Source organism: Crinia signifera, chromosome 1 (assembly GCF_055691185.1).
Source record: "Crinia signifera chromosome 1, ASM5569118v1, whole genome shotgun sequence".
NCBI classification, from domain to species: domain Eukaryota; kingdom Metazoa; phylum Chordata; class Amphibia; order Anura; family Myobatrachidae; genus Crinia; species Crinia signifera.
In genome coordinates this window covers 268,960,049-268,976,067 of record NC_139217.1, presented here as the reverse complement: position 1 = coordinate 268,976,067, position 16,019 = coordinate 268,960,049, and the positions used below count along the sequence as shown (strand labels likewise).

Genomic DNA, 16,019 nt, shown 5'->3' with positions numbered 1-16,019 from the left:
AAGGATAGAAGGATAGATGAACAATCCCTGACACGTACTAGTGACTCTTCTTTAGCAAGTATAGTGGCTCTTACTAACTGCTTTGGGGATCATCTACATTTGGATATGTAATTTTAATAGTTTCCTCAGATGTAGTAAAACACACCCACGCTTCTAGGTGCCAAATTCACAATATCTTCAAATATGGAACTAGACACGCCCTTTTGGGTGGAGCATGACACACCCCCTCAATGGGCACTGTGCTACATTCTGCTACCAACCATAATCTCCCTGAAATTAGTTTTGAAAAGTAGGCAAGTATGGACTAGTAAATAACATAAGCATGCTGCTATCACCATGGTTATGAGCCGGCATTCATAGTCTAGGAGCTACTACTGTAATAAACGTGTTCATAGATGACAGAGCCGACAGATATGTGTCAGTACAACATATACTCCAAAACTCCCCATTACATAACCTGAGGAATATCTGCCTTGCTCTACGGTGCAGCAGCAGGCAGCACGCGGCTAGACATCGTCCCCTGTCCTACCGTCACACACTGATCACAGCGGCTGCGTGGTGTGTGTGCTGCTGCTGCAGCAGCAGCAACGGAGGGGCTAGGTGACGGCGGGCACACGTGTCGAGGGCGAGTGTGTGCTGAGGGGGAGGATCCAGAGGGACCCGGGAGGAGCCGGGGACTCTGGGAAGGCGAAAGTGAAGTGATCCCATTCCGCAGCCGCTGCCTCAGTGATTGGAAACGAAACTGATAGGAAGCAAGCAGCCGTGTCACATACAGAGCCGCCTCACACCCGTAACCCGCCGCTGGTGCTGCTGCCCCAGTTTCTGTCCGGCGCCCTGTGTCCTGGAATGTCAGCTGGTGCTGCATTCCCGCATTAGCCGCTACGGGAGTCAAACGCGTGACCTGCCTACGCCGGAGCCCCGGTACCCAGCTGGTGAGTGATAGGAGTACCGGCCCCCATACCTCCCAACATGACCCTCTCCAGGAGGGACACACAATGCTCTGTTTCTGGACTTCCCGATAATGTATGATTGCCATCACCTGTGTGGTGAACACACCTTTCTTACCCATTAACCTGTTTATAACAGGTGATGGCAATCATACAATAAGAGTGAAGTCCAAAAACAGAGCATTGTGTCCCTCCTGGAATGGGTCATGTTGGGAGGTATGGGCCCCGCTACACCCAGACACACCTAGCTCTCATGTGTGTAACATACCCCCCCCCACTGCTCGTTTGTTTGTGTACATACACACATGCATAGCTCATAGGTGTATACTACCCTCACACACACACACGCCCACCTCCTGAGAGTTCACACATGTCCAGTGTCCACACACACACTATGATCAATAACCACTGTGATCACTATGATCTATAACCACAGTATGATCAATAATCACTGTGAGCATTTTAGTAAATACACGGTTCATATGTATAGGTCAGTGACTGATCTGAAAGTAAAAACTCCCCGCCATATGTTTTTTTGGGTGGGGATTGGAAGTATAGGGGGTATTCAATGTCCAACAGTTGGAATCCAATCTTCCGACTGTCGTAAACATTCCAACAGTGAGAACGACTGGACTGTGGAAAACGGCCACAAATTTGATAATCCATCATCCATTTTTGACCATGTAGATTTGTGACTTAAAAAAAATGGCTACATTGAATACCCCTCATAGTGTGCAAGCAAATAACATCTTCCTCTTGTGTAACAGACGTGTGTATATACAGTAATTATCTGCTTTAAGTGTGTACTCTCCAGGCCTTCATCACCTCCTGTTATTACAGTTGGGTGGGAATGCGCAGTTTCTACATAGTGCATAACAATTTAAAACCTAACCAGAATCAACTTTATTGGCCATGTGTGCTTGCGCACACTAGGAATTTCTTTGGGATTACAGTGCAGCATCAAGCAGGGATGAGGGATGGCGGGGAGCATTACGTCCATTTATACCCCTTTCCCACTGCAGGCTTTACACGTGTAAATGCCGTTTTTTTAGCCTTTTTAAACGGCTAGAGCTGCAGTGGGAAAGCTCCAGGTTGCTTTACACGGGTAACAAATACCGGTTTTTGTTACCCGTGTAAAAAGCAGTGTTTTTAACGTGTAATAGCCGTTTTTTCGGCAGTGGGAAAGGGGTAGCCCTTTACCCGTTAAAAAAAAAACCGGCATGGGGTCCCCCCCACTGCCGAAACCAGCACCAGGCTGAAGGAGCCGGGGCTGGTAATAAAAAATCAGGAAACCCGACAAATAGGGGTTCCCTGATTTTTTACAACCAGCCCCAGGCTCCAGGTCCGGGGCTGGTTCCCAAAATACGGGGGACAAAATGACTAGGGGTCCCCCGTATTTTAAGAACCAGCCCCAGGCACAACCAGCCAGCAGGGTAATGCCACAGCCGGGGGACACTTATGATATAAGTTCCCGTGGCCAAAGCATTAACCCTACCGACCAGTCAGCCTGGCCAGGGGCCCTGGGGGAGTGGGGACCCCCCCAATAAAGGGGTCCCCCCCCTCCAGGACTTACCTGACCAGGCTGAAGCCTGGTGCTGTCCCCGGTGACCCTGGAGCGGTGGTCACCGGGCTGATGGTATTGTGTAAAAAATAGAATAAAAACCATTGTCTTTTACTGGTGAACTATGAGTCCCAGCAAGCCTCCCCCGCAAGCTGGGACTTGGAGAACCACAAGTCCCAGCCTGCGGGGCATTAAAGGGCCCGCTGGGTCTTGTAGTTCCACAGTAAAAGAAAGAGTTAAATAAACACACTGACACACGTGAAAAATAAAAGTTTAATACATACATAACACATACATACTGATACTTACCTATCTTGAGCCCGTAGGTAGCCCTGGTCCTGATGTCCTGGTCCGTGTCGGCGTCTGTATCCAGTCGGCATCCCTGTCGGCGACGGCGACGGCGGTCCGGAGTCCGAAGAAATCCATTTGGGAAGCTGTGGAAGGAAATCCTACTCACCTGTCCCAGCGCGACGTAGTCCAGGTAAGGTCTTTGCAAAAAAAACAAACCGACACCCGAACCAAGCGGACAGCTGAGAGACGCACGGTGTGTTTACATCGTGCGGCTCCGCCCCCGAATGCCGCTATTGGCCGCCTTGCGGCCTAGCGGCCAATCAGGAGCCGCTAGGCCGGAAGGCGGCCAATAGCGGCATTCGGGAGGCGGAGCCGCACGATGTAAACAAACACACGTGCGTCTCCGTCAGTCCGGTCTGGTTCGGGTGTCGGTTTGTTTTTTTTGCAAAGACCTTACCTGGACTACGTCGCGCTGGGACAGGTGAGTAGGATTTCCTTCCACAGCTTCCCAAATGGATTTCTTCGGACTCCGGGACGCCGACGCCGTCGCCGACAGGGATGCCGACTGGATACAGACGCCGACACGGACCAGGACATCAGGACCAGGGCTACCTACGGGCTCAAGATAGGTAAGTATCAGTATGTATGTGTTATGTATGTATTAAACTTTTATTTTTCACGTGTGTCAGTGTGTTTATTTAACTCTTTCTTTTACTGTGGAACTACAAGACCCAGCGGGCCCTTTAATGCCCCGCAGGCTGGGACTTGTGGTTCTCCAAGTCCCAGCTTGCGGGGGAGGCTTGCTGGGACTCATAGTTCACCAGTAAAAGACAATGGTTTTTATTCTATTTTTTACACAATACCATCAGCCCGGTGACCACCGCTCCAGGGTCACCGGGGACAGCACCAGGCTTCAGCCTGGTCAGGTAAGTCCTGGAGGGGGGGGGACCCCTTTATTGGGGGGGTCCCCACTCCCCCAGGGCCCCTGGCCAGGCTGACTGGTCGGTAGGGTTAATGCTTTGGCCGCGGGAACTTATATCATAAGTGTCCCCCGGCTGTGGCATTACCCTGCTGGCTGGTTGTGCCTGGGGCTGGTTCTTAAAATACGGGGGACCCCTAGTCATTTTGTCCCCCGTATTTTGGGAACCAGCCCCGGACCTGGAGCCTGGGGCTGGTTGTAAAAAATCAGGGAACCCCTATTTGTCGGGTTTCCTGATTTTTTTTTATTACCAGCCCCGGCTCTTTCAGCCTGGTGCTGGTTACGGCAGTGGGGGGGACCCCACGCCGTTTTTTTTTTTAAATTCTCCCCCCCCCCCCCTATCTTTACACTGCTTAAACGGGTTTTTAAACGGGTAAGTGTGAATGTGACAAAAACAGCTTTTAAACGGTAATTTACCGTTTAAAAGCTGCAGTGGGAAAGAGTCTTTATGGCTCTTACCCGTTTAAAGACCCGTTTAAAAAAAATGGGTCTTTACCCGTGTAGGCAGTGGGAAAGCAGCATTATTAAGATATTACATGCGGGGAACGCATACCCGCCGAGCTGCACAGCACCTATGCAGCCATCAGCGGCACCACTGGTCGTTGCAGCAGAAAGGTAGGTAACAATATAAGCAGGGACAGTACAGTTAACACACAGGGAACATATATGCCGCCAAGCTGCACAGTGCCTAATGCAGGCATGTCCAAACTGTGGCCCTCCAGCTGTTGTAAAACTACACATCCCAGCATGCCTTGCCATAGTTTTAGCATTCCCTAATAGCAAAACTGTGGCAAGGCATGATGGGATGTGTAGTTTTACAACAGCTGGAGGGCCATAGTTTGGACATGCCTGGTCTAACGGAAGAGGTTTTGTTGAAATTTACTGCAGAATGCTCATTAGCGCTGCCGATTACAGATGCCTATTTATCAAGATTCTTTCATTACTTTACACCATGCTCAGTTGCTGTAAACTGTTTAAGCCTGTGGTGGTATAGTAGCAGGAGAGTGATCTTCCAATCTCTATTTTGCCGCCTCTGTTCTTCTCCAAATCTGGAAACGCTGGAGTCTTTTATACCCCTTTCACATTGGACCCGGGTTATTGCTGTGTTGCTCATCAATGGGCTTGGGTCCAGGTACGGTGTAAAAAGCACCACAGCTTATAACCCGGGTCGGCCAACCTGGTAATTCGACCAGGGTTATATAAAGAGTTAAACCTGGGTCACCCTCTGAATAAGGGGTGAACCAGGTTTAATGTGAAAGTGCCAAATCCGGTTCGGCATCCTGGGTTTGACCCAGCTTTGCTATGTGAAAGGAGTATCAGAAATGTCAAAAACTCTTCCAGAATTCTGGGGAAGTACAATAACTTGCAAGGACAGTGGATATTGTTACCACTGCCCGTGCAAGTTACAATTAGTATGTAGAAGGGATCTATTTAAAGGGGTGCCGGACGCGATCCCGACAGTCATTTACCCGACGTCGGGATCCTGACTGTCAAAACTCTGACCTACTGGTGCCCGACAGCCACCGCTATTCTCCCACGTGGGGGTCCACGACCCCCAGAGAGGGAGAATAGAATAGGTGGCGAGTGTAGCGAGTCACCGTGCCCGCAGCGTGGCGAGCACAGCGTGCCCGCAGCGTGGCGAGCACAGCGAGCCCGCAAGGGGCTTTGTTGTGCTCACTATGCTGTCTGAGTACGGGAAGTCGGGATCCCGACGTCGGGCTAATGACTGTCGGTACCCTATACCACACCCATTCAGAGGTGTAAATTCATTCCAGTCTCCTGGAGGCAATGGAATTGCTTTGGAATTTGTTGCCCCCTCCTTCGAAAAAGGTGTGACAATGACTGGTGGGTCCTGGTCTGACTCACAAGATGCAGCGATCTCCAGTGTGAATGTGTCCCATCTCACAGTCCAATAGCAGTGGCGTGCACACTGTTTCTTGCTGCAGCGCAGGCAGAGAGGTACTAGGCAGGAGCCACCATGTCCTCTATTCGGGTGTGGTATAGCACACTGACAGTCATTAGCCCGAACTCGGGATCCCGACTTCCTGGACTCAGACAGCTACACTCCCCACCTATTCTATTCTCCCTCTATGGGGGTCGTGGTCCCCCACAAGGGAGAATAGCCGGTGGCCGTCGGGAACCCGAGTGTCAGGGTTTTAACAGTTTGGATTCCGATGTCGGTGTAATGATTTGGTTTGTCGACCACCCGGAATCCCTCTATTCCAGGTGTTAGCAGTGCTGGGACAGAGCTGATTAACTATGCACATTAACAGCAGTGGGTGTGCTGCAGAGCTGTGTTGGAAAATCAGCGGTCACACCTGGGTCCCAATGTGAACCTCACAAGTGCTGCTGTAAATGCAGGAGTCAATGTTACATCCGACTTTCAGTAAATTTATACTGGTCTCTAAAATCAGCTTCCCTTACATCTATGGATGCCCATCCCGGGTCATTTTTTCAATCCCGGGAATCGGGACTGAAAAATGCTCAGTCCCAGTATTCCCGGGATTTTGGGATTGGCATCCCTAAAAGAAAAACCCAAATTTACTTACTTGGGAGCAGGTAAAAGCAGTCAGTGGTGGTGTGACATGTGTGGGTGTATGCTGAGCGCCATAGCTACTAAAGTGGAGCTGGGAGCGGGCGTTGTCCACCCTAATTACGTCCCACCCTTTATCACACTCGCATAGGAAGTGATACGATAATAATCCTGACCTAGTGTGAAACAGTCAAGCTTTTGATTCAACCAATAGAGTATTGTGCAACTTCCTAAGAAGGTACCTGTATTAAGATTATATTCAAGCCAAAGTGATTGCAGTCATGGACAGCGGCAGTGCCGTCCATCAATTCTAGTGTAAGGGGGAACTGCTCATCACTTATAAACATACATGTGATCTTGTTTGTAATATATATCGTTTATGGTTCCCTGGGGATTGGCTGAATACAGCAGCATGCTTCACACACTCCTATGAAACTAGTCAATGAGGGTCCTGGGGATGGCTTATACCCCTTTTACACCAGAGGTTGGACCCGGGATATTGCCTCTCCAGTCAGGGGCAGGGCATGGTGTAAATGGGCTGAAAAAAAATAACACGGGTACTGGTTCCCCGGGAATCTGACCCGGCAAATGTTCAGGGTCGGACACGGGGCTTATCCGGGGCTCAGGGTGGTGTAAATGGTCATTATCCGGGTTATTTGGCAGGGAGAAGGCCGCAAAGAGCTGATTGGTGCTTCTGCGGCTCTGGCAGATAGTGTCATCTGCCGGAGACCTGCACATGGAGCAGCGCAGCAGCAGCAGAAGCAGCGTTACCACACTGTGTGCAGACTGTGCCCTACACTACAGCAACAGTCTGTGCTGGAAGCACTCTCCCCAGTGAGTTTACAGCCTCATCTGCAGGAACACACGCTGGCTGTCACACAGTGTGTCCCAGTGTGTTACAAGTTTGTATTCATACGCATCTTCATCTTTCTTTATGAGAATACATAACATCTATAAAGATTCCAATGTATGATGATTTTATGCATATTTTCAGCTTAATAAAGCAAAAAAACTTGAGGAGTGTCATGTTCCATTTGTTGTGACCTCATCAACAGGCCAAAAATCCATTTTTTAATGACAGCAGCAAGGAAAGGCAGGGCTGATCTGTTCTCAGTGTAAAAGGGCATTACCCGGGAATAACCTGGATTGAAGTGCAGTGTAAATGGGGTCTGAGGCAGGGCATGCCCTGGTAATTTCCCGGGTTCAATTTCCCGGGTCCTACCCGGCATTCTGGTGTAAAAGTGGTATTAGTGTGTTAAGCATGCTGATTCCTGGGTGCCACATGGAAATTTCACTAGCTCCTTTGAAATGTAAGATATATTTATTTTATATTTTGCAAGATAGTTTGGTTAAGGGAAACTTGGTGTGTTTACCCTGTGTGATAGTTTCTGCTTGAATCCTATATAGTAAAAGGCTAACACTGCTCCTTACCTCTATGGTAGGGATTCACCACTAGGTGGTGCCCAATGGAGCAAGTAAAGTATTTCGGCAGGCGAGCTCAACCGCCGCTGCTAACATGACCATTATTTGTCAAGTCATTTTGATTGGCTTGTAACTAGTGGGATATAAAAGGGTATGTATATCTTCTGTGACATCAAGAATAATTATACATGTGTATGCTGTGACATCAAGAATAATTGTACATGTGTATGCTGTGATACGAACAGGCATACAGCTGTTCCTATCATACCTGGTCTCATCAGCATTTAGCTGATGGGATCAGGTATGACATCGGGATGTTATGTCTGCATGTTACTATTTTGACACGACAGGCAACCTAACTTACACACCCAAGAGGATATTGAACACCAAAGGAGAAACAAATACATATAGAATTCATTTATCAGCTTTTCACACTGATTATTGCAAGGATAGTGTTCCTTCTAGGAACTGTAAATGGGGGCAGCATAAGGGGGGGATCCAGCCGCTACCGTCAGTAAAGGGGACGGGTGTGGTATGGGACTCCGACAGTTGGGATCCTGACAGTCATTATCCTGACGTCGGGATCCCGACTGGCCGGAGTCAGACAGCATGGCGAGCGCAAAAAAGCCCCTTGCGGGCACGGTGGCTCGCTACGCGAGCCACCTATTCTATTCTCCCTCTATGGGGGTCGTGGACCTCCACTAGGGAAAATAGCGGGTGTCCGTCGGGCACCCGGCTGTCGGCATTTTGACAGTCGGGTAAATGGCTGTCGGGATCCCGACTGTCGGGAACCCGTCCGCCACCGACATGAAAGGGGGAGGGCCTGGCCCCGCCAAAGACACTGCGCTGCCAGTGAAGGCATAGTCTTCTATGGCGGCGCTGGGCTTCCCCGGGGACAGGCAGCATGCTCTTTTAGCAGGGCTCTGCTAGAGGGGCAGGGTGTATTTTGCCTGTTAAAAATCAGTGCCATGCTAAAACAGCCTAGTGGGAACACTAGAGATATTTAACAGTAAACCGTGTGAAAAATTTATAAGCCCATAACCACTAGAATAGAACATACATTTTCACCATACACTGAAAGTGGACAGTAAGTAGAGAATAAGGTGTTGAGTAAGATCTCTGCTGCTTTTGACATTGTTGACCACTCTCTTCTCATACAAACAGGTCTTTCCTGGTTTTCATCCTACCTATCTGATTGCTCTTTCAGTGTTGGCTTCAGTGTTCGCTTCTCTGATACCACCTCCTCTTCACTATCTCTGTCAGTTGGAGTACTGCAAGGCTCAGTTTTAGGTCCTCTGCTCTTCTCAATCTATACCTCCTCTCTTGGCAAACAAATCAGCTCTTTCAGATACCAGTATCACATGTCTCAATATCCTGTTACATGCATCTAAAAAACATCCACGATACGACCCTATCTTACACACAACACTGCTAAAACATGCTAATCCATGCACTCATTATCTCTCGCATTGATTATTGCAATAGTGTCCTCATTGTTCTTCCCAAGAATAAACTGTTGCCAATGCAATGTATTTTGAACGTTGCTGCGGGGCTAAGCTCTGCCAGTCCCTCCATTGGTTGCCCATATTCTACTGTATTCAATATAAAATACTTCTATTCACATATAAAGCTATTAACCAAACCACACCAGCCTATAGCTCTTTACTTATCTCAAAATATCTCCCAACTAGCTCACTCTGCTCTGCACAAGATCTGCGTCTCTCCTGCATGGATCACTAGCTCCCATTCACTGCTACAGGACTTTCATAAGTCTTCATGGAATGCCCTCCCATGCACAAAAAGACTCTCATCAAGCCTCCAAACTTTCAAGCGTTCCCTGAAAACTCACCTCTTCAGTCAAGCCTATAATATTTAGGTACTACCCAAATAACCCTCAGAGGCACTTCTGTATTATATAGCTTTTCTTCTGGACTTGTAACTTGGTGGGACTGCTATGCTATTACTGGTGCCTGTCCTTGTGTTTCCCTCCTATGTCCCTATAGATTGTAAGCTTGAAGCAGGGCCCTCCTTACTCCACGTATTGTATGTCTGTTATACTCAGTTTCTTCTTTTAGTCTTGTCAACATTTGTAAAGCACAACTGAATCTGCTGCTATAAGAAACTGTAAATTAAATAGAAACCTACTGTAGATGCATGACGTTACTAGTTACCAGTACATTTTAGTAGTTTAGATTAGAGTACACAAGTTAGTCCATGTTAATAGGGACCTTTTAAATGGAATAATGTTAGTTGCGGGTCAGCAATTAACAAGTACCATTATTGTTTTCTCTGTTAATTGTCAGCGCTGCAGCTGTCCAATTTAAAATCTCCAGGACACCGACATCTTTACTTGGTGTGGATAGTAATTTCAGGCTGGTATATGATATAAGCTACAGGTCAAAAGCAAGGAGTATACTTACGATAATACCTTTTCTCCGGAATACTTCATTGCAGCCTTAACATTGGGTTTATCCCTCTCACTCTTCCAATTAGACAGGCAGATTTTCCCCTAGGATCTAGCTCCTCCTCCTTCCTCCCCTATATATCTCAGCACCTCCCTGTTAACAGTTGTCTTTGAATGTCTCCGTCCTGATCCTAGGGAAAAACACAACAGGGAGGGTAATTTTTTTATGGGCTGCCATAAAGTATTCCGGAGAAAAGGTATTATTGTAAGTATAATCCTTGCTTTCTCCTTTATACTTCATGGCAGCCTTAACATTGGGATGTACCAAAGCAGTAGGGGGGCTTATACTATACCTCAAGCCAATACTTGTCTCAGTATCTCACTCCCAAAATGAGACTTGGAAACATCCAGAGCATAATGTTTGGAGAAGGTGTGCAGGGAAGACCAAGTAGCCGCTTGGCATATTTCTTTAGCTGAAACCTTCTCTAGCCCACGAAACCGCCATTGTCCTAGTTGAGTGAGCCTTAATACCTTCTGGTACAACATGACCTACTTTCTTGTAGGTAAACAAAATTACCTCTTTAAGCCATCGTGAAATTGACTGTTTCGACGGAACAAATCCCTTCTTTGCTCCCTGAGGAATCACGAATAGGGCTTCTGCTCAGCTGTCCTTTTCAAAAATATCTTAATAGCTCTGACGACGTCCAGTGTACGCAAGTTTTCTTCTCTTTTCCTGAGGGGATTTGGATAAAAAGAAGGCAAAATGATCTCCAGATTTAAATGAAACAATGAAACCACTTTCAGAAAGGATGGCCTGGTCCTAAGCACCACTCTATCCGGAAAAATCTTTAAATATTGCTCATTTATACATAACGCCTGGAGTTCACCCACTCTTTTAGCTGAGGTGATGGCTATCAGAAAAATCACCTTCCAGGTTTGAAATTTTAAATTAACTCTGTCCAATGGCTCAAACGGAGCCACCATTAAACCATTCAAAACTAAATTAAGGTCCCACTGTGGAACCATAGACCTAATTCTTGGTCGAATCCTCTTAATAGCTTATGTTCTGCCAATTTCCTGTCCAACAAAGCACTTAATGCTGATATATGTACTTTGATCTTAGCAACAGCAAGTCCTTTGTTAAAACCATCACATAGAAACTGTAATATCTGGGATATGTTTGGATTAGGAAAAATTAATTTGTCTCTACCAATTTGCGAATATTCTCCATATTCTATAGTAGATGGCTGATGACACTTTCTTCCTTGCCTGAAGAAGGACTTATACTACTTCTGGAGACAAATTCTTGTCTCTTAACTGTTGCCTCTCAATTTCCAAGCTGCTAAACTCAGTTTGTGAGGGTCTTGGCATTTGACCGGACCCTGACTCAGGAGGTCCTGTGTCACTGGAAGAAACAGTGGATCTGCCACCGCCATGTCCTCCAACATAGGGAACCAAGCCCTTCTCGGCCAGTATGGTAACACGATTATGACTTGAGCTCCCTCTGTCCTGATCTTCCATAATACTCTGTGGATGAGCGAGAACGGTGGGAAGACGTAGGTCAGGGCAAAATCCCACTTCTGGGGCAGTGCATCCACTCCACTTGACCCTTGCATCGGGAACCGTGAGAAAAACTGAGGAAGCTTCTTGTTTACTGCCGAGGCCATGAGGTCTATCTCTGGCTTGCCGAAGTGCTTTACTATCCATTGAAACACTGATTCCCTCAGTTCCCATTCCCCTGGGACTATACTTGTGCGACTTAGATAATCTGCCAGTTGATTGTCTTCTCCTGGGACATGTAGTGCCGATATTGACTGTAGGTTTTCTTTGGCCCATACCATGATATTCTGTACTTCTTTTAACAGCACTTGACTCCGCGTACCTCCTTGTCTGTTTATGTAAGAGACGGTTGTACGACGGTCCGAGAAAATACGCAGGTGTGACTCTGACTTCTTCACCAAAGAACTTTATCGCTTGCCACACTGCTCTTAACTTTGTGGTTGGAAGAGAATTCTACCTCTTGAGCTGACCATAGACCTTGACAAGTTCTGCCCAGCCCGTGAGCACCCCAACCAACGGCGCTGGCATCTGTGGTGATGACTTTGTACTGGGGACTTGCCAGTGACGACTTTCTTGGCCTTAATTGATCGATTTTCCCACCAGAGCAAGGTATTTTTTCTGAATTTTTATCCTTCTTTCCAACGGAATTTTCCTTCAGGTGTAACTTAGAAGAAACCACTACAGAGGTCTCATCCTCCACCTTGCCCATGGAATTACTTCCACTGTGGAAGCCATCATGCCCAACAGGCTCATAGCCGACCTCAGGGATACACTGTCGCTCTCGTAGATTAGGATGATTAACTGATGGATTTTCTCACATCTTTTTTTGGTCAACGACTTTTGGAATGACATGGTATTTATTAACACCCCTAAGAATTTACTGTTTTGTACCGGTTTTAAGCAACTTTTCTCCCAGTTTACCAGCCACCCGTGCTCCTGAAGAAACTGGATAGAATAATCTCTGGCTGCTACAGCTTCGTTTTCTGATTGCGCCACAATCAAGAGGTCATCGAGATAGGCTCAAATGATGATCTTCCTCCTTCCTAACTCCTCTATCAGTACTACCAAAACCTTGGTAAAAACCAGAGTAGATGAGGTAAGGCCTATTGGGAGGCAAGTGAACTGATAATGTTCTTCTCCTATGCAGAATCTTAGGTATTTTCTGTCGCTTGGTGTGATGGGGATGTGGAAATAAGCATCTCTCAGATAGAGACCATATAATCGCTTCTTCTGATTCCCATAAGAATAGACTTTGTGGTCTCCATATGGAATTTATTTTCTTTATGCGATTGTTTACATTTCTTAAATCTAGTATAGTTCTGTAACCTCCAGAACTTTTGCTTACTATGAACAGACGGGAGTAAAAGCCTGACCCCCTTTCTTCAACGGGTACTCTTACGACTGCACCTGAGACAATGAGCCCCTCTAAACTTGACTTCAGCGCTTCTCTTTCTATCTTCGAAAGAGCAAGCCTGGAACTTAAAAATTTGGCCCTTCTTGGCCTTGAAAGAAATTCTAGGCGGTAACCTGAGGTAACCACCTTCAGCACCCACTTGTCTTCTATGGTCCGCTTCCAAATGTGAGCAAATTTTAGCAGCCTTCCTGCTACCGGAACCTGCTCCACAGGAGGCCCACTGACACTACTTCTGTCCGGTTCCAGAACTTTCGCCTCTTTTCTTAATATATTGGCGAAAAAATGCTTGCGATGTGCCTGAGGCATATCTTTCACGAAAAGGCCTACCTGGCCTGTACGATCTGGCTTGTCTATATGATGACCTTGCAGAATAAGTGGGAAACCTCCCCCTTTTGTCTTGTGGCAATCTTACTGATTTGCCCCCTGACATTCTTTGAATCATTTGATCCAATTTACTGCTGAAAAGAAAGGCACCTTCATACGGCAATGTAGCCAATTTGTTTTTCGAATGTGAGTCTGCTGCCCACGACTTTAACCACAAAGCCCTTCTAGCAACAATGCCTGACGTCCGAGATTTGACTGCAAAATCTAATCCGTCTAAGGATGCTTAGTTTTTGCTAATTTGGTCACGGGACACCTTTTCTTGTAAGTCCTCCTGCAGTGTGGAACACCATATCCTAAGTGCCCTGGAAAGTGAAGACTTCATAGTAACTGACGTGGAAATATGCAGGCTTTTTTTTTTTTTTTTTTTTTTTTACATGTGTTTTATTGAAAATTTGCACATTAAGCACTGTACATGCAAACAAATTGAAACATCTTCAGTCATCATAGCAAGGATTGCAGTATTTAGGTAGTATATATTGTTAATGTGAGATTGTCATCATAAACTGTGACCATATAATCCTTACAAATCTAATAATACCAATGATATTGAAGTTTTGGTAACTGGAAAAATGAACATTTAGACAATTATATGTGTGCTTCTACATAGTAATCTTATGCAGCCTTTTTAAGGCACTCTCCATTCTCTTCTCCATCGCGTCTTTTAACGATGCCCCATCCTCCAGGGGAATGGTTGTACCTCCGACACTGCCGCATCCACCTTGGGAATGCTACACCATTTTAAAAATTCTTCATCTTCAATGGGAAACATTTGATCAATTCTCTTAAATGAACCCACTCTTTTCTCAACACTAAGCCATTCCTTAGACAAAATATCTTTAACTACATTGTGCACCGGAAAACATCTCCCTTTTTTAGATCTGTCCTCGAACAGGGCATCAGTCAGATTTCACAGGCTGTTTGTAGTTAGAATCCTATAATTAAATAAACGCTCCCCTTCCGGCACTTCACCAGATCCATCTTTATCGGGATAACCATCCCCAGATCCACAATCATCATCCTTATCCAGACTAGTCTGTGATCTAGACTTCTTATTTCCTAAGAATTCGTCTTTAGTGACAAAGTTCTTTTTCATCCAGGTCATTAACTCCGAAATCTGTGATACATTTGGAGCAGCATCCCTCCTTGCTAAACAATCCTGGGTACTTGTGTATTATCTGGGCGCCCAAATTTTTTCATCGCACGTTAAAAAATTGCGTTGCATCGCATACACTCATATCGCATGCGATGCGGCGCGATTGGACCCAATTTTTAATCGCACAGGCACCCAGATGCCTGATTCTTATGTTAAATGCCCCCCCCCAGACCCGATTTTTCATTGTACACCCACCCTGATGGGTGATTACTATGTTAAATGGCCCCCCGTTGTTAACGCCACCCCAGTATCAACGCAAACCCGTAGCGTGGTGAGCACAGCGGTACGCGTCCTCCGACCTTTTTCATACCCCCACTATCCACGTGGCGAACGGACGCGTAATACCTGTGAAGTAATGCGCTGGTATTACGCGGGGCTCGCCACGCTTGTGGCTCGCTGCGCTCGCCACACTATATAAGATCAACTCCACGCCGACGTGGATAGTGGGGGTATGAAAAGGTCGGAGGACGAATATCCAAGTTGGTGTGGAGTTGATTTTATATAGTGTGGCGAGTGCAGCAAGCCACCGAGTCCGAAGCGTGGTAAACGGACGCGTAATACCTGTGAAGTAATGCGCTGGTATTACGCGGGGCTCGCCCTGCTTCAGGCTCGGTGGCTCGCTGCGCTCGCCACACTATATAGAATGGACTCCACGCCGACGTGGATAGTGGGGGTATGAAAAGGTTGGAGGACGTGTACCGCGGGCTCGCTGCGCTCGCCACGCTTCGGGTTGGAGTTGATACTGGGGTGGCGTTGGGGGGGAGGGGGGGGGGCATTTCACATAGTAATCACCCATCAGGGTGGGTGTACAATTAAAAATCGGGTTTGGGGTGCATTTAACATTGTAATCAGGCATCAGGGTGCCTGTACAACGTATAATCGCATCGCATGCCACTAGTTAAGGCATGCGATGCGACGCAATATTAAAATTGTACACTCCTCCCGGGAAAGGCTCAAAATCGGGTACAATCCGATATAATCCGAATAATACACAAGTACCCAATCCTGACATAACACATTCTCTCTCTCTCTCTCTCCTGCAAAGGGCTTGTCACAGGCAGGACAGACTTTGGTATTCTTCTTCTTGTATGTCTTCTTTTTAGGGGCTGAAGGCACACTAAAAAGAAGAGTAAAGACAGTAACTAACTAATCTATAACAGAAAATAAAGTAAATAACCAGTCCTCAAATGAGGACTTACCTGGGCAGCGGTATATCAAGTTTGGGAGAGGCATCCTCCATAAGGGCAGCAGGTAACTCCAGCGCCTATAACACCGGCCAGGCGCTTTTAATAGCCCCACTTGCTGTGTGGAACGCATGCGGCCGCTGGAACGCAGGCCGCCTGCACTGGCATCATAACTACGCACCCTCAT

General features: G+C 46.8%; 1 long non-coding RNA gene across 2 annotated transcripts in view; it reads left to right on the top strand.

Annotated features, from left to right (window-relative positions):
• Positions 1-584: 584 nt before the first annotated feature.
• Positions 585-16,019, top strand: part of LOC146074973 (uncharacterized) — a 32,164-nt gene continuing 16,729 nt past the window's right edge. The window contains exon 1 of one of the 2 annotated variants that reach the window (XR_014473484.1): positions 585-932. This is a non-coding gene — a long non-coding RNA (uncharacterized LOC146074973). The remainder of the gene's footprint in view (positions 933-16,019) is intronic. The other variant, XR_014473485.1, reaches the window with a different exon arrangement.